Source organism: Parasteatoda tepidariorum, chromosome 1, assembly GCF_982258835.1.
Source record: "Parasteatoda tepidariorum strain Cologne lab strain chromosome 1, Ptep-v5.0, whole genome shotgun sequence".
NCBI classification, from domain to species: Eukaryota; Metazoa; Arthropoda; class Arachnida; order Araneae; family Theridiidae; genus Parasteatoda; species Parasteatoda tepidariorum.
In genome coordinates this window covers 135,639,250-135,647,336 of record NC_141755.1, presented here as the reverse complement: position 1 = coordinate 135,647,336, position 8,087 = coordinate 135,639,250, and the positions used below count along the sequence as shown (strand labels likewise).

At 24.1% G+C, this 8,087-nt stretch overlaps 1 protein-coding gene across 14 annotated transcripts in view; it reads left to right on the top strand.

The window, feature by feature from the left end:
• The window catches only part of LOC147817037 (integrator complex subunit 11-like), a 33,268-nt gene that overhangs the window by 39 nt on the left and 25,142 nt on the right, over nucleotides 1-8,087 (top strand). For 4 of the 14 annotated variants that reach the window (XM_087154229.1, XM_087154219.1, XM_087154235.1 and 1 more), the window contains exons 1-2: nucleotides 744-1,867; nucleotides 7,273-7,396. The gene's annotated coding sequence lies outside the window, so the exon portion shown is untranslated. The other 10 variants (XM_087154178.1, XM_087154226.1, XM_087154181.1 and 7 more) reach the window with 9 other exon arrangements.

The window sequence follows — 8,087 nt, the reverse complement described above, 5'->3', positions numbered from 1 at the left end:
ATTTCTTCCGCACAAGTGTTTAAAATAAAAGTGAACTTCAGATCATTATAAGCGAGCTATAAGCTGCAAACAGCTAATAGCTTCATCAAAACTGATCGTTACAATTATCATCACTTCAGCTCAATATTTTAGTTAGAATATATATATATATATATATATATATATATATATATATATATATATATATATATATATATATATATATATATATATATATATATATATATATATATATATATATATATATATATATATATATATATGTGACATTTTTGTAATAATATAAACTATACTATATGCAACTAAACTATATGTTTTTTGAATCTGTTTGTTTCCTGCCCCGTTTCATTTTGCAGCAGTTAAAATCCATTCTTACAGTTACAAGTTAATTTTTAAAGATAGATTTTTTATGTTAATAAGATGAATATTCATACTAAATAGTTTAATGTATATTGTCAATGAATACAATAAATTTTTCTCCCATGTATTAAAAATGATATATTTTGACTCTATCTGTAATTTAAGATTAAAATATCTTTCATTTAACAAATCCTTAAGTTACTTGTTAGATATGTGTAAAAGTTGTGTACAAATTAAATTGATGCAGAATGTAATGATTTAGAACAAACAAGATTCTTAAAATTTGTTACTTTCAATTCTGTTAAATAGTCCTCTGATTATTTAGTAATGGAAAACTTTCTTAATCTACATAAGGTCTTACTCCCCCCCCCCCAAGAGTAGGTACATTTTATTAGCCCCCCCCTCCTTTTTCATAAAAATTAAAATAATCGTGTTTTAAATAAAATTAAATATTTATTTAGAATAATTTATTCATTTAAATTATTTAAACATTAACACCCAACTTTATCTTTGAATCAATAAATAAAACAATCTTATCTGATCAACATAATAGGAATAAGTCAAATTTAAATTTGGTGTATGCTTATAATGTACATACTTTGTATAATACCTCCCCCCTCCCCATTGTACAAAACCGAACAATATAGCTAATCCCCTCCCCCTCTTCGGGATGTACATACTTTTTGAATGGCCCCTAATTGCTTTTTCATGGGAACAAACTTTTGCAAGAATATATATCAATTTATTATAGGTTTTGCTTATAATATGAAAAATTAATAATTTATCAGTCTAGTTTAAATTTTATAGCAAAGATTTTTTTGGATATGTTTATTTATTTTTGTTTTACTTTTTTCTATATTTACAAAAATAACAAACTATCTTTTAGAAAAAAAAATAGTTCAATTTACGATTATATTAAATGTTTTTAAGATTTAGCTTTTTATAAATATTGATGTATTCATCTCATTAGAAAGATTTTGCAAAGCTTCTATTTAATTTTATCCTTAATGCTAATTTTATTTTCAATTCCTTGGTGATATTGTAATTTCTGGAGAAATATTTGCTCATACGCTATGCAGTCCAGATAGCGTTTGGGCTGCGAAATGATAACCTTTTCAAAATCTATTTTTTATTAATTTCAAAAAAGTCAAAAGTTTATTAAATTTAAAAGTTTTTTTTCATTATTTATTAAAAAAATGCAGTGTTTTTATAGTTTTACTTTTTTTTATTTTTAATATTTCCTGTTTTTTCTTATGTAGGTGCTGTCATAGTTCTTCTGTACCTGCTCTTAGGTATACTTGTTTACCTTCACTAGCTGCTGCTCCTGTTTCAAATCAAACAATTTGAGAGGAATGCTGCCAATTTCTGATTTTTCACCATCATTTGTTATCAGAGTATTCCTTCCAAGCTTAAAGAATTCTAGTTTTTCGTGTGTGTTAGATGCAGCATCAATGAATCAATGGAGAGATAAAGATCAATGAAGAGACAATGATCTGTTTAAATCAAGGTTTGTTTTATATGAGATATTCATTTTTCATTTATATTTTATTTCATTTCAGCTATAACATTTTTGAAATTATTTGTACTACCATTTATTCATTATTTTTTCAAATTAGCTTCTTTCAAAGTTTAATTTTTTTTATTTAACTGACCAAAAGAATAAATTGTAATATATTTCAACTAGCTTAACATTTTTATTTAAAAAAATAAATAAATAAAAAACCTGACAAAGTTAATTCGATTGTTCAAATTCCATCCCCCATAATTATAAATGCATATCGGCCAACATTAGAGAAAAAATTACACAGATTTTACTAGCAACATTTCTTAGGCTGCTTGTAAAGTTTGATCCATTATAAATTATCACATAAGTCAAAAAAAGAAATCAAAATTAGAAATAATGTAAGCACTTCCATTTAGCAAAGTAAGAAATATGTATATAAATCTTAACCTAAAGATTTTTTAAACCATTATTTATACTTACTTATAACTATTAACACTTAACAAGATGCAGTACTAGCAATAGTATTATCTGTTGAGGAATAAGAGAAGTCTTTTCTCCATCAGCAGATAATCATCATCAATTTTTTTTTTATAAAAGAATTTCTTCAACAAATACAGAGAAATTTGTAATATACAGGTAAACAGGAGAGAGTCTTCATTAATAAATAGGAGACTTGGCAAGTACGTAAATGTTTAATAGGGATGTAACCTTTAAAATATTATGAGTTGCTGTAGTCTTGTTTGTTATAGAAAGTATGTGTCAATTGATTTAATTTTAGTTTTCAGGTCCTAAAATTTTTTAAATGTGTGTAAATATTTTGAAATTCAGATTACCAAATTTTGATATGCAAGAAAATATGTTTTCTTCTCTAATATTCTAAAACTATTTTAATTTTTTTTCTCTTTAAATTGTGTTTTGTGCAAAATAAGATAAAATTTTTGATTAAGTTTATTTTTAAAATTTAATCATAATCTTGGCTGTTAAGAGGTTGGAATTCAGTTGTTGAGAGCGGAGGTTTAAGAATATTGAGTGTTAAATATAAAGTTTAAAAAAGTTTTGTCCATAATCTGACTTTAATTTAAATTTGAAAAAAAGTCAAAAGAATACTAAAGGACAAAAAAAAAAAAAAAATTCAAGTACTCTTGAATCCACATGATGGACTTTTTAAGACCCAAAACTGTTTTTTTTAACCAAACAAAAAGTAATAAAAGGTTAACTTTGTATCACATATCTATGCATATGTTTTACATGTACTTTTTATTGTTTTTTCTAAACTTGATTATATTCTATATAGCAAGAAACAGATGTTTTTAAAATTATAAATTGCGTTTCCTGAAATATACTAATTGCTATCTAATGAAGTATAAAATTGCACAGCCATGTTACTCACTTATTGCAAGCAATAGAAAGAATTGCACAATAGGAATTATATATTTTATTAATCATAATATAATTTAAAAAGTGCTACACTAATTTAATCTGCTAATAATAATAGTATGCTCTAAAATTGAGAAATTCGTAAAAAACAAAAAATTATCTGTTTAAGTGGGACAAATAAATTAAGGTTTTACATCAATCGATCATAATTTAAATAGCACTGGAAAACAATTATTATTATTTTGTTTTGCTTTCCAATGAATAAGATATTTTAACAAAAACAATTTTACGACGCTGATTTCAAATCTGCAATTAATTTCTTCCTCCAAGCTACGGTTTTTTCAAATAATATTTTTTAGTGTATTTTTTGTTAAAATATGGAAGTTTAAAAACATTACCTATAACCGAGGATTGCATAAATGTTGTGACAATTTTCTAGGGGAATAAAGGCACATCATCTGTATTAAACTTGCTTAATGACTTATGCCTGGATTTTTTGACATACTATGCAGTTTAGTATTATGAACTGCTTCTTACTGTGCTTCTGAATAGGTCATAATAGCCACGTATGACGATATTTCCATGCATGTTTGCAAGTTTGATTCAGATGATAAGCCCAACTCCCCTAGAAGTTTGTCACAACATTTATGTGAACCCCTGTTATACATGACATTTTAAAAACTTGTACATTTCGACAAAAATATCATTTCAAAGACAATCTGTAGGTTTAGGAACAAAGCTAATTTCTGATTTGAAATTTCCACCCATGAGTTAGGCATGATCAAGTTTCTGTATAAGCGTAAAAAAATTTTTTTTCCTCAATGTAGTCTTTATTTAATATTGTAAGTAATTCACCTTAAAATTTATAAACAAATCTATCTTAAACTATGTTTATATTTCTATAATATTTCTAGATTATTAAATGCAGAATATTTTGGAATGAAAAACATTTGAACTTTGAATACTTTGCCTTCTGCAAAAAATAAAAAAGTATAGATTGTATCAGGTCCATAAAAAAAAGTTTTTATGAAAATTCATGAAAATTTAAAATATTAAATGAAAATAAAAATTATTTTTAATGAAAATTAATTGATTTAGAAAAATTTAATTTTTATTAACTCTTTTCACAATCATTAAAAGCAAAATTATTATAATCATTTTAAATATTTGATATCGTTTCATGATTCGAATTGATATTTTTTAATTGAAGTAATTTAACTTACAGTTTAAGTTGAAAATTTTAATAATTTGAATTAAATCATCTCCTTTTTCAATGTTTTATTATTTTACGTCATGGGCCAAACTGGATGAAAACCTTCAGGTAGTAAGTCTTTATGTATAGATTCTTCAAGAAACAAAGTTGTGAAAGCTGAGTGAAACTATCAAAATCTTAGGGTGGAATCTGATATTTAAGAGATAAAAGAAATTAAACATAAAATATTTTTAGCAAGCTTTGGATTTTTACTGTACTATACTTATTTTTAAAATGTCAGTAATAATTTTTTGCATTATTTCCATTTTTTTATTTAGACTTATTAGACATATATTTTTATGGGTAGTAATTCTTAAATATGTCAGTCTATTGTTAATAATACAATACAATAAAAATTAACTACATAAAAGAAATAAACCTTTTATAACAGAGTTTACAGGATGTGGGATAAATGCAGCTTTGCTTTTTGTTATTATCTCTGTTATTTATACATTCTCTCTTGATACGTAATCTATGTATATCTCTGTTATTATGTCATCTTTTTGAACAAATAAATTACACATCCATTCTCTTTTTAGGGATTCTTAGGGTTCGGCAATTGACCTAAATTGATTTAAATTTTAATTTGACAGACAAAATTGTAATTTATAAGTTGAATTTACAATTTCAAATCATTGTTAACTTCTTATTGTGACAGGACAGAAAAACATTCCTTTTCCTAAAAGTATTCATTCTAAAAATAACTTTTTGAGCAAATCTACATAAAACTCTGCTTTAAAAAATTGTGCTTTTTTTGAAATCATGTAAATCAAAAAAGGAGAAAACTTGATTAGGTTCCTTAACAATTTACTAGTTTTCTAATTTAGCATTTTTTACAGTTTTTAAAATTACTAATTTGTGATTTAGATTTCTTTACCATTAGGTGTATCCTGTAAGATTCTTCTATTATTCTTACATGTTTCTGGAGTGTTGTCAGTTAAATTCTGTAGTGTTGTTAAGGAACTGCCTATTTCTCCCCTTAGAGTATCTATGTGTTAGGTTTTTCTTTTAATCCATTTTTATTTCTCAATTTTTGTTCTCCTTGATATTTTATGACAAATTGCTTTATAATTTCATATGAGACTTTAATTATTAAGAACAAAACGTTTTCTGTTTGCTGCTATGCTTATTCGATATCTTTTAAAGAAGCAATATTTTTTAGCTAAATAAATTTCAATTTCTGAGAGGGGCAGTATCATTTGCAAGTTTTGCCTGATGTGGAGTCACCTCTGGTTTCTTTAAAAATCATTTAATTTTGTAAAGAAATAAAAGTAAAAGATTGTTTATATATTATAAGCGTAAAATTAATTATTACTAAAAGCAGACAATTATTACTAAAAGCAGATTGCAGCATTTTCTTTTTACAGGTGATACATTTCAGATTCCACTATAATTTTAGTTTTTTTCTTTGTTCATCATGAAATTCATTCTCAATAAATTAATACTTATTCATGAATTTTAAGGTGAAGTTTTTTTTAAAAATTCAGTTAATTTTATTATATACTGGATTATATACTTGTATTATATACTTGTACTGGATTGTAATATTTATGTTATATTTAGTTTTTTTTAATTATCATTTCCGTTTGGTAGATTTTAAGTGTTGTTTTTATTTAATTTGATTAATAAAGTTTCCTTGTATTTTATCATTTTATTTTTTGCTTTTAATTAGATATAAAATATATTGCTTTTTTAATTACTAATTTTGTTTTATATTAGTTAGTTTGGTGATTTTAGTCTTTTATAATAAATCTTTAGTTTTTTATAATAAATCTTTAGTATATTATAATTTGGTTTTATTTAATTTAATATAATTTAGCTTAACTTCAATTAAATGAAGATCTTTAATTGACTTATATTTGTGTAAGTTTTATGATATTAAAGAAGTTATTTTCTGTTGTTTTTTTTTAATTTTTTTTATTAATTTCACAATTTTGCCATCATAATTTATATTTTTCTAACTATTTATCAATCTTATTAATGATATTTTTTTAATAGAAAATCTTAACATGTTGCAATTTTATACTTATTTTTCCCTTCTCTTCTGTGGATTAACTTCTGTGGATAAATATGGATTTTTCACACATTTCCTAAATTTTTTTTTCAGGATAATATAATATTTAGAGTTAAAAATGTTTTTTTTTAATTAAGTAATGCTCAATTAAGTTTCTGAATCTCATTGATGCTTATCTTTCCCATTATTAATATTTTAATCGATGCTTATGTATGGAGGTTTATTTGCTTATTGTGTTTTTGGAGAATGTTCTTACATTGATTAAATAAGATTTAACATTGATAATATACAGATTATGTACATATTTTTAGTATTTCTTTTGCAAAAATTTGTACTTATAATTTTTTTTAACTGTTGCATAGTAAATTCCATTAGTCTTGTGTTTTCTTTCAGTTATATTTATATTTCTGATACTTCATTATTCTTAATCATAATTGACGAAATTAAAATCTTCTGCTTTTTTTAAAATGAAAAAAAAACATTTGCTTACTTGGATTTGCAATTATAATTTTAATTTGCAGTTTTATCAAATAAAAATTTTATTGAATATTTTCAAAAATAAATAAATAAGTCCTGGATTTGTAGGCAAATTCGATTGGAAAAGTCAGTGAAAAAACTTTTCTGACCATAAACTCTGTTTGCTACTTCTAAATAGAAATGTGTAAATGTTTTTTTGAATGCTTAAATGCATTTTTAATGGATATTTTAATTTTTATTAAATTATATACGAATTTTCTTATTTAAATGTAATTTTGTATTTAACAGGATGTAAGATGTACTACTATACTGAATGGAGCTACTGTAAAGAATTATTGGAAATTTAGTATCCCGCTGCCCAAGTTCTATTCAACTACAAGATCTGCAAGTTACTAGTGGAACTACATCTGTTGTAAGTAAAAATTATTTCTTCTAGATACTTTCATGCTAGGGAAGTTACTTGCACTTTCTCTAGCTAGTTGCATTCTTGTTCCTTATACTTCATGTTTAGTTGTATTTTCTTTTCTTTGTAATAGTTCATGCGTGATTTTACTTGTATGAAATTTGTTAATAGCAACTTTATAAAAAACATCAATCTAAGTTTGTTTTAAAAAATAATAATTGGATTATGAAACCAGTTGAAAGTTAGTTTGGACTTTTTTTATTCATCAATAAGTTTTAAAATGCATGCCATAAATTTTATTATAATCTTATCTTTCTTTTAATCGAAAGTCATTGGAACAGATTTTCAAATCTTGCAAATTTTTTTTTTGAAAATTTCTTTACATTATTTCTTTATTACAAGCAGTGAATAACACTGATAAAATAACTGGATTATGTAATTGGCTGATTTTAAGAGCTAATTTCAGAGAATAAAATCATCACCATTTTATTAAATCAAGCTTTAAGGGAGTATATATGTTTTAAAGAGGAAAAAAAAAATCCTGTCTAGATATTTAGATTTAGAAAGATGCATAGCAAATTCAAATGTGCCAAGTGACACAAAGTCAAAATGCTCTCTTGTAAAAATTAGGGAACATCTTGCAAAAAAGGGAATTATTATTTCTTGTAGCTTGATCAGAAATATCACATATTTTTCTTGG